General features: G+C 39.7%; 1 long non-coding RNA gene across 1 annotated transcript in view; it reads right to left on the minus strand.

Moving 5' to 3' along the window:
• Positions 1-11,290: 11,290 nt before the first annotated feature.
• The window catches only part of LOC308404590, a 91,294-nt gene continuing 84,466 nt past the window's right edge, over positions 11,291-18,118 (minus strand). Inside the window, exon 7 of the long non-coding RNA XR_013973151.1 lies at positions 11,291-11,477. This is a non-coding gene — a long non-coding RNA (uncharacterized lncRNA). The remainder of the gene's footprint in view (positions 11,478-18,118) is intronic.

Here is an 18,118-nt window from a genome sequence, read left to right on the forward strand (position 1 = left end):
AAGCTGGTATAGTATAAAACCACATTTTCAGATACCACTGGTAGCAATGACTTTCATCAGATCGGCAATAATAGAAGTATTATCCCATGAGCATATGCATTAAAACAACAATTTTCGAATGATTTTAACATTTGGTCTCTCGTTGATTAAACAGGAAAAACAAGTGGTGGTTTTTGAACAAAGCAATCTCGACAAAGCAGCGGTGCCTTTATTTTGGCATGAGCAGTTGCCACATACAAATGGTTATCTAAAAGAAATCACTGTCTTGATAATATTTTTTCATCTCAAAATCATTCAAGCATGTGGTGTTGTTTTCCCTGATGTTATTGACTTTTCAGTCATGTGTAAATTTCAGTTATTGGCCAGTAACTTGTTCTAAACATGGCTTTTAGAGGTTTCTTTGCAGTATGGGGACTCTTTCTTTTTGTTAATGGTTGTTTAGGCCTTAGGTTTTCTCCATATCTTTGTCCATAACCAGCGGCTGGTTTGTCTTTAAAATGACATTTCTCAGTGGATTCGCACACGAGTTAATGCACATGTGACTTTCCCTACATTTGAAATAAATTTGATTCCCCTGCAACCATTTTTTCTTCGTATTTTTATTTATGTTTTATTGATTATATTTTTATTAACTAGATATTGTGTTAAATGAGCTTTAAAATGTGTTTTTGCGAGAGAATAAAGACAAAAAAACCAGCCATCCATCCATCTTCATCCGCTTTATCCGGGGCCGCAGCTCAATGCAGCAGCTTCGGCAATGGAGACGCTGAATATGGTCCATTCGGACTCAATGTCCCCAGTCTCCCTCAGAATGCTGTTGAAGCTCTGCCGGAGGTGTGCGTTAAAGATCTCACGGACTGGGGCCTCTGCTAGATGTTCCCAGCACACCCTAACTATGCGTTTAGGTGCACCAGGTCTGTCCAGCGTCCTCCCCCGCCATCTGATCCAACTCACCACCAGGTGGTGATCAGTTGACAGCTGAGCCCCTCTCTTTACCCAAGTGTCCAGAACATACGGTCGCAGGTCTGGTGATACGATTACAAAATCGATCATCGACCTGCGGCCTAGAGCGTCCTGGTGCCACGTGCACTTATGGACACTCTTATGTTCGAACAGGGTGTTTGTTATGGCCAAACTGTGATTTGCACAGAAGTCCAATAACAAAACACCGCTCGGGTTCAGATCAGGGAGGCCGTTCCTCCCAGTCACGCCCCTCCAGGTCTCGCTGTCATTACCCACGTGAGCTTTGAAGTCTCCCAGCAAGACAATAGAGTCTCCAGGATGAGCACCTTCCAGCACCCCACCCAGGGACTCTAAGAAGGCTGGGTACTCTGAACTGCCACTCGGCGCATAAGCGCAGATGACAGTCAGGACCCGTTCCCCGACCCTAAGGCGCAGGGAACAAACCCTCTAATCCACCGGGAAAAACCCCAACGTACCGGCAGCAAGCCGAGGGGATATTAGAATACCCACCCCAGCCCGCCGCCTCTCACCAGGGGCAACTCCAGACTGAGACAGAGTCCAGCCCCTCTCCAGGAGACTGGTTCCAGAGCCCAAGCCATGCATAGAAGTAAGGCCGACTATATCTAACCTCACGCACTAACTCAGGCTCCTTCCCCACCAGAGAGGTGACATTCCATGTCCCGATTGACAGTCTTGGCAGTCGGGGATCAGTCCGCCAGGGCCTCCACTCCTGGCCGCCACCCGGCACACAATGCACCCGACCCCTATGGCACCTCCTGCGGGTGGTGGGCCTGCGGGAGGATGGACCCATGTCCCCTTTTCGGGCTATGCCCGGCCGGCCACCAGACGCTCGCCCTCGGGCACCCTCCCCGGGCCTGGCTCCAGGGCGGGGCCCCGTTAACCCTATCCCGGGCAGGGTAAACTGTTCCCTCGATGTTTTCGAAGACAAAAAAACATTATAAAGATATAGGAAGATTCTGAAGTTTGAGCCTTTGTGCAGACCTTAGACCACTAAGCATAGTTCTGGTTTCTTCAATTAACATTTCTCTGTCTAATAAGTATATATTGAATTCCTTATATAGGTTTTAAAAGTTTGACTTCTTAAAATCTTGATAAATTTGATGTTTGCAGTACAGATTTTGGCAAACATTGGCAAGAAAATTGTAAACTCGCTGACATTTTATGCTGGATCACTTTCACCTATTTTTAAGTAACTTCTTTTTTTTGCCCCACATAAAAATATATTTTACAAAAACACAACTTTAACGTCTTTTTAAAAATCCCTTGACACAGAGCTTGGACAAAGTAACAAGCCTGAACTGAGGGAAACAATTATAACCAACCAAATGAGGTACATCTGTAGGGGGGGGGGGTGTGCGCGCGCGCGTGTGTGTGTAATATTGAGCTTCTGGCTTGCCCCCATTGAAAGAAAACACAAAATGATCACTTTCAAGTTGGCTGAAATTTTATTGATATCATCTAATGAGGTGAAATACAAAGAGTAACACAGCAAGAGCTCGTGCAAATTGGGAAGTCAGGATTACAAAAATATGCTAATGAGTTCTCTGACCATTATTTTTCAAAAACAGTCACATACCAAACTTACTTACTTACAAAACATCAGTTCTTTCTGTTCAAACTATATTGCAATTCAGTCATAACAATGTCTGTCTGGAAATGGACTTTCAGAGATTTCAATTCCTTTTCTTTCAATACACATGTGAACACAGAACAAGTCAAAAAGATCATGTGTCGCCCATTGCCAGCACTTGTCTGCTTAAAACCTTGCTAATTTATGTAGTCAAACCTTGGACCACTTTGTTTTATGAGCTCTGCACAAGTTCTTTTTTTCATCAAATTCACATAAATGTTTTCTTTTTCTACCTATACTGTCAAATTTGCACACTAAATTTGCCTTTTCCAAACTATCCTACACTCACAGAAAACCACAGTTGTCTCTGAATTAACAGCTTATTACTGCCAAGTTGTTACACTCAGCAGTTTGTAGTCTAGGCTGGAGCAGGCTGGGGTCACCACAGTTTGTGACTTAGTGGGACTGCAAGCCTGAAAAACTGGAAGTGAAGATCGCTACAAGGTCATGTCTTTTGGCCTTGCAGACTGTGGATGGCGTTCACAGCAGGCATGCACGCTTGGCCAATGTACTAGTATGCCGGACGGTAGCTCGAAATTATGAGAAATTCACATTTGGGAGAGTTCAGGCATAGGAGAGAATAAAGGGCACTACGACAGGTTAACTGCCAGACTACACTGAAGGAGGTCATAACATTTGTATGTTCATGGAGTTCGGAACCTTAGAGGTCTCCCTGTTTGCTATATAAAACTTTTATATGATAGCATGTTGCTGATTTAAGGGCAAGTCGTGAGGTTATGGCATTAGAGACAAAAGACACGTTGATCCATGCACGCGGGAGGGTTATCTGCTCTGCAGGGAGGTCAAAAGAGTACAAGAGTTACCTTTACAGACTGTGGGAGGTGGGAGGCTTTGCAGAATGTGTTTGTGGGCATTTCTTTCTCCTGTATATAATATACAAAATTAAAAGGGTTGACAGTTCAGTGGAAACTATGGTTTAGTAGTTGGGAAATGAAGACTTTCCAAAAAAAAAAAAAAAAAAAAAATTAAACCACTTTTCTCCCCAGATAAATTTGTCAACAACTTAAAGAACATTATTTTTAATATTCAAAAGTCATAATCATGACTTAATTCAATATCAAAAAATCTGTGTTTCTGTTTAAAAGCCAATTAATCTAAACCATCAGAACAGGCTGCCATTCAAAGATGTTTCTTTAAGAAAGGGAAGTTATGTATGTACATACTGCTGTAACTGTCTCTGTAAAACCAGAATATGTGTCCTTGAAGTAAAGACAGCTGTACACCGTAGCCTTGCTCCTGATCCTAAATTGTGTACATAGTGAAATATTTTAATCAACTTTGTCATAATTACTACGTGTAATAATATTTTCCCTCAAGATTAGCTTTTCTCAAACCACTTGCTATCAGATTGTATCTTGTTATAGCGACAGATAAATCTGGTACCTCAACAAAATTTCTTCTCTTTCTGACACCAAAGTTAAGCAGAAGTGCAGTTTAGAAAAAGTGGGACATCTGAAAAAACTTCTCTCTACATGTAAGCTTGATAAAGTCTGAATCGAAGCTGCACTCACTTTCTGATGGTGTCACTTCTTTAAAAACTTCATGTTCGATTAAGTTGTCTCACTTGGATTGACTCACTCAAAATTAAATTATTAGAAGTTCATGGGAATATATAATAAGCTCCACCTCACTAGTGTGACCTCGACGATGACTCCAGCAGATAGAAGAGCAGTTAAAATCTGATTTCACAAAGACAATATTTCACATTATTTCACTCAGTTTCAATATCACCCCAAGTTACTCCAACCAAAGCACTGCCTGGCATCTGTGTCTGCTAATAGGGTCATTAATATTCATATCTTCAGAGATGAGATGGGAAACACACTGAACAAAATTTCACACACACACATAAGTACACGCACACACCACAAAGAGAAATCAGTTGGCTGCTCAAATATAATTACTTGACTGCTGACTGCCATTTAGGAAGATGCCTAGATAGATTATTTTTGTCTCTCCTTCCCCCTCTCTGTGTATGTATCTTTCCTTATCTTTTGAGTTTAGCAATATTTTCTGTCCTTTTCTTTTTCTCCCACCAATCATCAGTCTTCTCTGAAACACTGCTTGGCAGGCTCCACAATGTTTGATGCAATTTACAAGTGTTTTCCTGTTGTAACTTTCAACGACGCCTTGTTCGCTGAATTATAAAGTATGAGTTTGTCTTTCCCATGAAATAGTAGCCTTTCAACCATGAAAACTGATGAAGGTCATGAGAGATAAAATATGCAGTTTTTATTTTCACTTAAGCTCTTCCTGTTTCCAAGTACATAAATTGCATGGTGAAACTGACTAACACTGACAGGTTTATATTGTTGCAAATACATGACCTCAGTCCTTCACTGGAAGTATTGTCGATGCAACTTAATTCTTGACCTTGCAAACAGTTTCTAACAAAAAAGTCTCACTGCAAGTTTTTCAAGTTGATGTTATTAAGCTAACGATAATACCTGAACAAATTTTAAACTATCATATATGGGTTAATGACATTACAAAATACAAACCGTGCAAAAATATTCACATATTATCTTTACAAATAGCATTTAAAAATTTATCATATTAATGTATTTAATATGATAAAGTTTGTAACAGTTATGTGTGTTGGGATGTGTTTTGAAAGTACATTAGAAATACTAATACTGTGTTTGCAGTTTAGTTAATTGGGTAAATTAAACTGAACATATTGCAGTTAAAAATGGCTTTTGGGTGTGAGACAGGAGGCCACAGGGTTACTGCCAATGCACAAAGCACTGAGTAAATTATAAAATGAAGGCAGTTCTCATTTTGAAAACCTACGCAGGAGGATTGTTTCCCCTAAACCTTATACCACGCATGAGAGCAGCAGAACTTTTCTCAAGCATGTTTGCCGATTTTGTTTTATCCCCAGTTTCTTTCGTGTGAAACTGTGGAGGGTGGATGTGTCATCAGATGTACAAATATATAAACTATACAATACCACAGTGGTTCCCAAACCTTTTTTGCTAGGCCCCCCTTTGTTTTACAAGAAAGATGTAAATAGTCAGATTACAGTATTTTGTCTATATCTTCAGGTTTTACATGCTTACATATACACACACAGTTACTGTCCCTCCATTTACAAAGGCAGAGGCGTCACTGTGTAATTATTTTACATGTAGTTGTTTTTTTCCTGTGTAATAATATTCAACATTGCTATCAATACATTTTTCAAAAAATGCCTCTCTGTGCAAAATGGGTTTAAAAACATAAACAGCTGTGGGATGCTGTTTGTCCGTGATTTAGATGGGGGGAACAAATTGTGGCAGGATCAGCCTGATGTTATTTGTATCCCGCTGTAACTTTACTGTATAAAGAGCTAACATCTCCAAAATGTCAGGAGTAGTTAGTCATTACAACAAGTGTTTGTGAACTAAAAATCAAGAATGTGGGATACTGTTTGTCCGTGATGTGGAGAGCCCAGCGCTGCTCCTGACGAAGGGAAAACCAATTCTGCAGGGGAGACCTACCTTGGCACTTGTGCAGGTGAAACCAAAGGGAAGATATGCCTCACCATATTTTCTAGTCTTTGGCTTAGAATGAAGCATAGCTGAATAACATATTCAGCTATGCTTCATCTCCTGCTTTGCATTTGTGTGGACAGAATTATAAAAATAGCTTTATGAAAAATGAATAGCTGCCGAAACCTACTGCCAAGGGTTGTCCCATCAGTGGAAGCAAGAACTGCAATCAAGCATTTGTGATAATCAACAATGATTCTTTCACATTGCTGTGGAGGAATTTTGGCCTATTCTTATTTGCCAAAATATTTTACTTCAGTGGATGATTTTCAGGCATGAATGGGCAGTTTGTGGTATGGCAAAGCACATTAATCGGATTTATTTAAGACTTTGGCTTGGACACTCCAAAACCTAGATTGTGGGGGTTTTTTTGTTTGTTTGTTTTGTTTTGTTAAGCCATTCACCGGTAGACTTGCTGGTGTGTTTCAGGTCATCATCCTCTGCGAGTGCTTTTGATCTTTAGGGCATGAACCGATGCATGCACATAATCCTTAAGAATTTTCTGGTAGAGAGCACATTTCATTGTTCCATGAATTATGGCAAGTCGTCCACGTCCTGAAGCAGCAAAGCAAGCCAGACCGTCACACAGCCACCACCATATCTGACTGTTGGTATGATTCTTTTTATGAAATTCTGTGTTAGTTCTGATGATGTAACCAAACTGGTTGGTCAGCCTAAAGAATATTTTCCCAAAAGTCATCTTGATGTTATTTGGTAAATGTGAGACATGTCTTTGTATTCTGGTCCGGAGTGGTTTTTGATTTTTGCTTTTTTTGGGACTTTCAATGACGAAATCTCTCTCCAAAGTAAAAATGGATGACATTTTTACCCCACCTCTTTCTTACTGTTAAATCTTGAACGCTGACCACTGGTTTTTTTTATTTTTTATTTTTTTACCTAAAATAACAAATAAATAAAAAACTTTAGTGAGGCAATCTTTGTCTAATACTAAGCATTTTTTGATCATCTGAAATATGTAAGTGTGATACCAGTCAGTATGGTGTGGTCACCATTTGCCTAATGCAGTGCAATGCATCTCCGTCACATAGACTTGATCAGGTTGTTGATTGTGGGGGGAATGTTGGTCCACTCCTGTTCAATAGCTGTGCAAAGTTGCTGAACTTTGCACAGCTATTGGACTGTGCAAGGAACTGGAACACACTGTTGTATACGCTGATCCAGAGCATCCCAGACATGAAACATGAAACTGAAACCAATGAAAAGCCTGAAAAAATGATGTTTCAAGCTAAAATGTCAGTCAAAATGGCTGTTTATCTGAATAAAGGAAAAACACAGAAACAAATAATATTAAAATTAGAAGAATAAGTGACGTGTCCACAGGGCACTGTCCAGAGTTTTTCAAATTATGGCTGAGTGAATTGTTTTCATGTCAGCCTTCAAAATCCTTTCCCCCAAATGGATTTACAGTGTTTGAAATTAAATGCTTCAAGTATTCCATTACAGATTTACACAATCCCCAGAACAATAAGGGATTTCTTGTTTAGTGGCTTCCGTGACTGTTCAAATACCTGGGAGGCTGAATCAAGAATTCACAGTGGTTCAAATATTTGATGTTTTCAGATGGATATCTGCCCACTGCTGACTCAGACAGAAATAATCACTATTTTCTTTTCCTTTCAGTCCAGTGATTTCTTCTGCTCTTTTGAGCTCAATATTAACTCCATTACTCATTTAGTCATGTTTGATTTGTGTACAATGAATAAACAATACTGTAATCTTTAAAATATTTTTAGCTTTAGGCTTTTGAACTAAGTCTGACAACTCTCTCTCACTCTCTCTTTTTCTGTGTGTGTGTCTTCGACTTTACGTGCATATCAAAATTAGTGATTCAACAAGGTGAGAAATTACCATTGCTGCTTTAAGAAGTCCAGACGCTTTCCTTTCCAAGCTCCTTAGACTGTGTGTATATATATATATATATATATATATATATATATATATATATATATATATATATATAGAGAGAGAGAGAGAGAGAGAGAGAGAGAGAGAGAGAGAGAGAGAGAGAGAGATATCAACAGGTATAAAATCACTGCATGTTGACCAATCTATTCTTCAGAAAATAGCCTCATCATTCATGGAAGATCCCTCTGACCTCTGTTCGTTCTCTAAAGATTTTCTTAATTCCGTGTAATGCATTTGTGTTTCCCTAATAAGCAAAAATAAATAAACACAAATAGTTAAAACCAGGGTCTTAACTAACTTCTGAGGAAAATGTGTCTTCATAAGACAGTTTATATTAATTTCTATGTCATTTTGATGTTATGTTTGTTTGTTGGTTAGCAAGAGAACATGTACTCAGTAGATTATTTATTTTGAACAAACCTATTTTACCTTTACCACATATCTGGGACAAATGGAACAGAGGAAAATATTAGCCAGTGAACTTTGTTACAAGTGAAGATCTTTGTTGATATTCAGAATAAATACAAAATTTTAAGGTTTCTACACCTGTACGCAGAATATACTCCTTTAGTCACATTTCTTAAGACTATTTTTCTTGCAGACAAATGGTTGAGCATTTATTTTGGTGGATTAACTTTAGAGATCCAGGATTGTCTGGAAGTCAAGACCTCCAAATTGGCTTTTATGACCAAGAGAGACGGGAAGAGATGAGAAGAGAGCACTGAAGTATTTCCTCTGAGTAGTGAATGCAAGAAATGTGTGTAGACAGAAATGGAGAAAAGGGGGTTTAAAAGGGGAATAAGACGCAACGAACAAAAAGTGAGTGAGAAATAGAGTTGAAGTATTTCCTCAGGGGTAAGAGCTGTCTTTTAGCTGGATGTTTGAAGATTGTAAATCCATTCTCTATGGATATTTATCATTTCCCCTGTGAATGTGCATTCCCAACCAGCTGCAATTTATCAAGGTAGACAGACAGGGAGAAAGAGGGCGTGGTTGCAGGGCAGAAAGAGAAAATAGGGAAGCGAAATGCACAATTTGGATGGAATCACTTTTGGAGACTGTGCATAAGAAATTGTTAATACAGGACATCTGCAATATTTGTGTATGATTTGCATAAGGTAAGAGCTTTCTGCAATTACCGTCACAAATTACAGAGTTCGTACTGCTGCAATTCCATCACACACGAAAAATTGTCAGACGCATCATTCAGCTCGTGAATTGAGTGTATGAAAATTACCTGCTATGACATTAATCCATCATGACTGCGAAAGGAAGGAAATTTCACATTACTGGACAACTTAAGGTGGCACAAAATCCATCTCAATACAATTTGTTAGCATAGTAGCATTTGCTGATTAGCACTAAGCGCGATGTACGACTGAGAATATACTTGAAGGTCAATTAACCAAAGAATTGGACAAACTAGAAACCAGATGGAAAGAGAAGCAATCACTTTAATCTATTCAACTTGAGAGGGGAAGGTGTTTACCGAATTTTACGACAATTTATCTGATGCAGTTTCATCCAAAACAGCAATTGTCAAACATATTGGTGCTGAGGGAGATTACTAAATTAGTATAATTTGAGAGCATAAATGTCCATCAAAACAAGGAATAATTAACTTGATAGTGATAACTTTCTTGTTATGACGTCGAGCTGAGAAGAAGAGCAGGATACAGTGACAAAAAACAGTCTCGCCGAATGATTTTGGGAATGTATTGCATTGGTGGGAAGAGACTCAAATAATAATATCTGTCAACAGGAACATTTAGAGAGAAAATTTTACTCATTTGAACAGAAGAGGCACCTCAGTCACATCAAACAGGTAAGACTCTACCTGCCACCAGCTGCTCTCCGAACAGTAGACGTGTTCTCAGGATTAGAGATCACCAACCTCTGAGAATGAGAGAAAAGCAGTTTTTGATTTCGGAGTGGGTTAGTGTCAGTGTGTTTACAGCTGTTAGATAAAAAAAAACAAATCTGTCAAACCACTGCCTCCGTATTTGATGCAATACTTTGATGCAAAAATTTATTTAAAACTCTTGTAGTTTTTCACCAGCTTTTGACTGAAGAGGAACAAGAAAGGGCTACTTGATGGGAAAAGGCATAAGAGATGTTAAGGACACATTTCCTTTAGGGCAGAGTGTATTGCTCCTTTGAAATATTCTGGATGTGTTGTTTGATGCTTCACTCTCCAGCTATTCTAAGGGAAGTTTAAACCCATGGAGCTCTGTGACATCTTTAGATGAAAATGAATCTAAGATTTTTATTTTAAAATTAAACTTACGCTTTGTAGGAAATTGACACCTTCACTGAAAAATTGTCTGTGGCATGAATAGAATAGAAGACATTACAGGATATTGTTAAAATTCCGAGTCCTTGCAGACAGAACGGACTTCCTGGGGGAAATTGACATTAAGGGTCATCATTTATTGTGTGTCACAGATTAGTCATTACTGTAGCCGTGTTTTATAGGTAGGTATGCCATGGCTTCCCTCAACTGGCTTGTTAACAGAATTTTTCTATTGTCTTATGTTAATGTAGTCATTTATTCAGGTTAAGTAGGCTGAAATTTCCACATTTTGCATGCACTTTTTCTCACAACCACTAGAGTTCTCTTATATAATCTGAGCTATTTTCTGTTAATCACTTTTATCTTCAAATAAAGCTTTGTCTCCTAGTTCAGTTTAAAATCCCAAACTGAGTAGGTAATCTCCAGATAAACAACTCAGTTACAGGCCAGACAAATTGAAATTCCAATCCATTTAAGAGAACTGGAAAAAAATCACCCACAAATGAAAATAATTAATTTCTGTCTGTGGTCTTCCTGCACATGCCCTCTTGATATGAATGCTTAGAGAAATAAGCTTTTCTTATTTCCAAAATAAATAAATAAATGAACTCCTGGGAGTAACGTTTTAAAACATAGTCCTTAAGAAACAAGAGGAAGACCAAAACAGCAGTTACTGTGTTAAACAGGAAATAGTCTTCAGAGAGTTGATTGAGACAAGACAGTCATTTAAAGATGATTAATGAAAGATACTTAAATATAACTGGAATATTAAATATTCCAGTTAAATGCATACACTTGTAAAAAATAAGGCAATATTTAGTCTTATCCATTTTAGACAGTTGACCAGAAACCTTCTGAAACATTACAAGCAAATGGAAAAAAATGTGGGTTCAAGGTTCAAGGTTCTTTATTTGTCACATGCATAGTTATACAAGTATAACACACAGTGAAATGTGTACATGTAACCACAGCCATGTAACTGCCTACTGCGGCCATTTACTGGGATGATAACATTCACAATGGCTTCTTGCTCTTTTCAGACCTTCCAATCCAACATCCAGTAAGTCCTTCTGGTGGTGTATTCCAGCCCCTTAAAACCACAGGTAACAGTGTTGGTCAAGTTACTGGAAAATCGCAATTAGTTGCTAATTACTGATTACTTCTCCAAGAAAGTAATCCAGTTACCTTACTAATTACTTATTTTCAAAAGTAATTAGTTACTTTATTACTTAGTTACTTTTAAAAACATGATACACAACCTGTATAATTATAAAGCAATAGACCTTTTAGTCCAATTCAATTTTTTCTGCGTAATCCATCATATAAAATTGAATCAAATGAAAAAGTCTCTTTTTAAAACTTGTTTTATTAGTTGTAATTATTTAGCTTTATGCACATTGCATCAAGCAAAAATTAAATTATATGCAACATTCTCGAACTTGAAGAAAGAAGTTTTCTTCCCACGCAGTGTACAGTGGACACTAATGTTTTTGTCACTTTTTATGGAATCAAAATCAAAGTAGTGTAAGTACTTCCAAGCTTTAAACGCTGCACGGTCGTACTCTCTCCCACACTCTATATTATCCATTGTTGATCTACACACAGACGGACGTTCCACTCACAAACGTCATTGTCATGAGACACTCTCCCTAACAAAATCATGGTTTGGAGTGACGGACAAGGTAAGCGACTCATGTTGTAACTGACGTCAGACGCCGGAGATTTTGGCGGAAAATTAAAGCAAATGGTAGTTTAGATTTGAACAAATTCATTTAAGCTTCAGCATTACCAAATACACTTATCAATTGTCTTATAACTAACACTATTTGTCTAAATAATCTCCAACACCCTGGAGAACAACGAGGAGAGTTTAGAGACTCTCCAAGATTACATCGATCAGTGCTTTCAGGATCTCGTGATGAAGAAGACCCCGTGTGCAGCTTCCCCGGCCAAAGCTGAGACGCCGTCGTCGAAAAGACAACGCCCGGCAGATTCCCCCGGCTCAACATCGCCAGCCGGCAAAGATATTGCCGACATATTGGCGTCAATCGACAAGCGATTGTCCAGTTTCGACGCAAGGCTGTCCTTGGTGGAGATTCTTCACCGAGAATTTAAATGCTTGCGAGAATCCCTGGAGTACAGCCAGCAGCAGGTGGAAACGCTTGCTGCTGAAAATGCCACGCTAAGGGAGTCGGTGAAATGTCTCACAGATAATGTTACCCAGCTCAATAGAGAAAATAAAAAAATAAAAGAAACAGTTATCGATCTACAAGCTCGTAGCATGCGTGATAATCTGGTATTTTCTGGTATTCCAGAAGCCGCTGGAGAGGACGCGGAGACCACGGTAAAAAGCTTAATCAAAACCCACCTGAAGCTGCCGGAGGACACTGTGAAGAACATCGTCTTCAATCGGGTACATCGCCTCGGCCCCATTCGGGCTACGGCCGGGAGACCACGTCCTATCGTGGCCAAATTCGGCCACTTCAAACAAAAGCAACATGTGAAAAGCCGCGGCAGGGAATTAAAAGGAACGGACTTCAGCGTGAACGACCAGTTCCCCAAAGAGATCTTGGAACGACGCAGGGTCCTCTTCCCAATCCGACGCGGCTTCATCCAGAAGGGCTCCCGCGCTGTCATCGCTGTGGACCGGCTGTACGTGGACGGACAGCTCCACCGCGACCCCAACATCACTCCGTGTATTAACTGTATTAACCTCACACCAGATAAGAATCAGCTGCACCATTTCCCTATCCACTCACACTAACTTGCATTAACATCTGTTTAACTTACCAGTATCAAATCGCATCTTAAAGTGTGATTTCATAGCAGAATTAACACCGTCACTCTCCGTCAGTGATTTAATTGGAATGTTTACGTTTTGTTTCTGTTTTTTTTTTCTTCTCGTTTTTTGTTTTTTTTTTTCTCCTCTCTTTTCCCCCTCTTGGTTTTATGCTGCTCACCCCTGTCCTTGGTTTCTTTCTTTATTCCTTTCACTGCCTTGATCACCTGCTTCGACACTCATCCACAAACATCCTTTATTTCGACACATACGCACCATGCGCTCAACGGCAGCACATTTACATCAGTCAGACAGCGCACACAGTCATATAAGATACACACACACTTAAGCCAAGCCTACTCATATTAGTAACTATGCATACACAAAGTCAGACTCAGGGAGCATCTCGCCACACATTTTTTCTCTCTCTCCTTCTCTTTATTTATGAACAAGTGACGTATTCTCTCCACCTGTCTAAGCGACGCACACAGCATACATCCCTAGTTATACACAAACATCTATGGGTACACTGAGGTTCATTACATGGAATATAAATGGAGCTGGCTCCAGAGAAAAGAGGTTAAAAATATTTAACCAACTCAAAAAACTACAGGCGGATGTTGTCCTGTTGCAAGAGACCCACAGACCTCTTAGAGGTTCGAATGAACTTAAAACACCTGAGTTTCCCAATGTGTTCTCAGCTTGTTATAATTCTAGACAAAGGGGAGCAGCAATTTTAATACATAAAAATATTAATTTCACAGTACTCGATACAGTTATAGATCCAGAGGGTAGATTCTTAATCATTAAACTATCTATACGTGATAAAAAGCTATGTATTGCAAGTGTATATGGTCCAAATGTTGATGATCCCTCATTCTTTCACGTTTTTTTCAGTGCACTCTCTGAACACTTAGATGGCACACTTGTTCTTGGAGGTGACCTCAACCTTGGACTAAATGAAGACATGGATAGGCTCAATACAGCGGGAACTCAGCGTAATTGGCAGTCCACAAATATAATCAAACAGTATATGAGCGACTTTGGTCTTTGCGATGCATGGCGCTCCCTTCACCCCACCAGTAAGGAATATACTTTTTTCTCACATGTCCATCACTCCTACTCTCGTCTGGATTATTTTTTGGTCAGCAGCTCACTGCTGAACGACATTTCAGACACTGAGATTCACCCTATAGCTGTCAGCGATCATGGTCCTGTATCTTTAACACTAATGCACAAGAATAATACTACGCCAAGAAAAAACTGGAGATTTAATATATCACTACTTAAAGATGAAGACTTTATTAAATATTTTAAAAAAGAGTGGACTTCATATTTGAACTATAATGACACTCCCGAAACATCAGCTTCTGTTCTATGGGAAGCAGGGAAAGCTGTGATGAGAGGTAAAATAATTTCTTTCTCATCACATAAAAAGAAAAAAGAAAACAAAAATATTCAGGAATTAGAAAAAAACATCAAATCACTAGAAGAAGCCTACGCGTCCCACCAAGATCAGGAAACATTGAACAAAATACGCAAAACAAAACTAGAATTAAATGAGATAATTGATAAAAAAACAAAATTCTTAGTACAAAGACTACGCCTACAAAATTATGAACATGGTAATAAATCCGGTCAATTTCTAGCAAACCAGCTAAAAATAAATAAAGAAAAAACAACTATATGTGCTGTTCAAGATTCATCTGGGAACACAATATATGATCCGATACAAATAAACAACATTTTCAGGGATTTCTATAAAACGTTGTATTCACCACAAATAAACCCATCTAAAAAAGAAATTGATCAGTTTTTGGACAACATAACTCTTCCAAAATTATTGGACACTCAAGCAATGGCACTGGATTCACCACTGACACCAGGTGAACTCCAGGAAGCCCTGATAAGTATGCACAATAATAAGGCTCCAGGTCCAGATGGCTTTCCTGCAGAATTCTACAAAGAATTCTGGTCGATTCTAGCACCAGTTTTCTACAGAACGTTGTTGGAAATTAAAGAAAAGGGCAGACTTCCATCAAATATGAATTCTGCAAACATTAATCTCCTGCTAAAACCAGGCAAAGACCCTGTATATCCCTCAAGCTATCGTCCAATATCCCTTATAAATGTAGACCTTAAAATAATCTGCAAAGCTCTCTCAAAAAGACTGGAGAAAATAACCCCCCTCTTAATTCATCCTGACCAAACTGGTTTCATAAAAGGTAGGCACTCATCAACAAATACACGTAGATTACTTAATTTGATAGACTACTCATACAGTAAAAACCTAGAAACTACAATATTCTCTTTAGACGCAGAAAAAGCATTTGACAGAGTTAACTGGAAATTTCTATTTGCAACTTTACACAAATTTGGTTTTGGATCCTCTTTCATAAACTGGTTAAAAATATTATATAATTCCCCAACAGCTTGTGTTAGAACAAATGACCAGACATCCTCCAGCTTCTGTCTCTTGAGGGGCACCAGGCAGGGATGCCCACTCTCCCCTTCACTATTTGCAATTTTTATTGAACCACTAGCAGCAGCAATTAGACAGAATTCAGTAATTAAGGGCATAAAATGCAAGAACGTGGAACATAAAATCAGCCTTTATGCGGATGATGTGTTACTCTTTCTCCAAAATTCACAAACCAATATCTCTGGGGTGATTGAATTGATAAACTCTTTTGCAAGAATATCAGATTACTCAATTAACTGGTCAAAATCTACAGTCCTACCGATTAATTGCTCCTTCCATAATTCCTCTTCTACACCACTGCAATCGGGAAATGTAAAATATTTAGGTATTAATGTTTCTCCCAAGCTTGCAGATCTAACTAAATTAAACCATATCCCACTTTTAAAGAAGGTAGAAGATGATCTGGCTAGATGGAAATGTCTACCCATATCACTCATGGGAAGGGTTGCCGCTATAAAAATGATGGTCTTACCAAAAATAAATTATTTATTCTCAATGATCCCAACTAAACCGCCACAAGATTGGTTCAGATCTCTAGATTCATGTATGTCCAAATTCCTTTGGAAAAATAAACCCCCACGTATAAGCTTAAAAACACTACAAAAGACCAAGGATAAAGGAGGACTAGAACTGCCTAACTTTCAGCACTACTTCTTAGCCAACAGGCTTCAGTTTATCTCAGGATGGCTAAAACATACCCTCTTAGATGAACCTTGGCTAGATGTAGAACAAGCACTCTGCAATAATCTAGAGATCTCAGACCTACCATTTATCAGCTCAAACATCCAACGACATGAATGCTTTAAAAGCATCAACATCAGCTCTTCTCTGACAGCATGGTGGGAGTTTCTAAAATTGACGGCGTCTTCATTAATCCCATGCAAACGTACACCTATCTGGAACAACCCTGACATATTACAAAACAATAATATGATAAACTTTTCAGATTGGAGTGATAAAGGAATCAAATATTTAGAACATATACTAGAAGGAACAGAATTTATTTCATTTGACGGACTAGTTACACAATATGGGATCAACAAGAAAAGATTTTTAGAATATCAACAAATTAAATCCATAGTAAAAAAGAAATTTAAACCGGGTCAAGTTGAACTACAAACACCACCAAGTGTGGTTCAATTTCTTACTCTTAAACCCCCCAAATTACTATCCAAAATATACAGAATGCTTTCTAAAACACATGAATCAATATCACTTCCTATTGCAAAATGGGAAGCGGATTTATCAGTTAACTTAGACCTAAACTTCTGGTCTCAGATTTGCTTAAAAACCTTTCATCTAATTAGAAATCCCAGTCTTCAATTAATTCAATACAAAATATTACATAGAGTGCACTATACAGGTCATCGGATGTTCAAGATGGGCTTTACGTCTACCAACAACTGCTCACACTGCCAAACCAATTCACCGGACAATTATATCCACGCTCTTTGGTTCTGTCCACCAGTTCAGAAGTTTTGGCGCGAGATATGTGAAGACTTATCGAAGTGTCTGAAATGTAACATTCTAACTTCCCCTTTAGTGTGTTTGTTGGGCAGCTTAGATAATGTCACTTCAGAAAAGAATATAGCCCATATGGTTTTCACTGCCCTATGCATAGCCAAGAAAACAGTCCTCATGAACTGGAAAAATAAAAATAATCTTAATTCTAACCAATATAGAAATTATCTATTAGATTACATTAGTCTTGATACAGCCTCTGCCACCACATCAGATCAATTGCTCTGGGCTCCTTTGATCAGCTCCATCACCTAGTGGGGGTGGGGGGTCATAGTTTGGTCCCGCCTTCACTGTTGTGATTGGTGTGGGGGTAGGGACAGGCTTAGGGCGTCGGGGGGTTCCCCGGAGGCATCTTCCTTGGGGGGCTCAACCCGGGGTAGCGGTCATGTCCGGTTAGGGGCTCTGTTGGCTCTCCGGTGACTGTTTCCTCGCGGCTGCGTGCAGCGGGGCTAGGGGAGGGTCTGTGCTGACGGACGTGGGTTACTGACCTGGTAGCCTGGCTGCCCCTGGGTGGGTCCGGGATGGGCGTGAGGTTCTGGGGGCGCTCCGTCTCTGGGCTGGGACCTGGACCGGGCCTCGGGGGCTTGGGTCCTGGTTGGTGTGTTGCCGGGGTTGTGGGCGGGTGGGTGCATGGGGGCCCAGCCCTGGAGCAGGGTGCCGCCGGTGCGTCGAGCCACCTGGGGGGCTCTTCAACTGGTGGGGGAGATTGTCACATCTTGCAGGAGCTTTCCTCTCCTCAGGAGCTGCCTCTGCAGGAGGGGGAGATACAGGAGAGGTGGAGGAAGATCTCAGCCTGGGTGTTTATTGTCTTATGTAGTCTGGAAGATGAGTGGATGGTGGGGTGGGTGCAGTTTTCTCTGTGGTGGGGTTGGGTGGACTGTCCCGGGCTCTGTGGGGCCGGGCGGCGCTGCTGCACTAGGCCCGGTCTGGATGGGCCTGGGCCCCCTTT

This window comes from Rhamphochromis sp. 'chilingali' (genome assembly GCF_963969265.1).
Source record: "Rhamphochromis sp. 'chilingali' genome assembly, chromosome: 10".
Taxonomy (NCBI): domain Eukaryota; kingdom Metazoa; phylum Chordata; class Actinopteri; order Cichliformes; family Cichlidae; genus Rhamphochromis; species Rhamphochromis sp. 'chilingali'.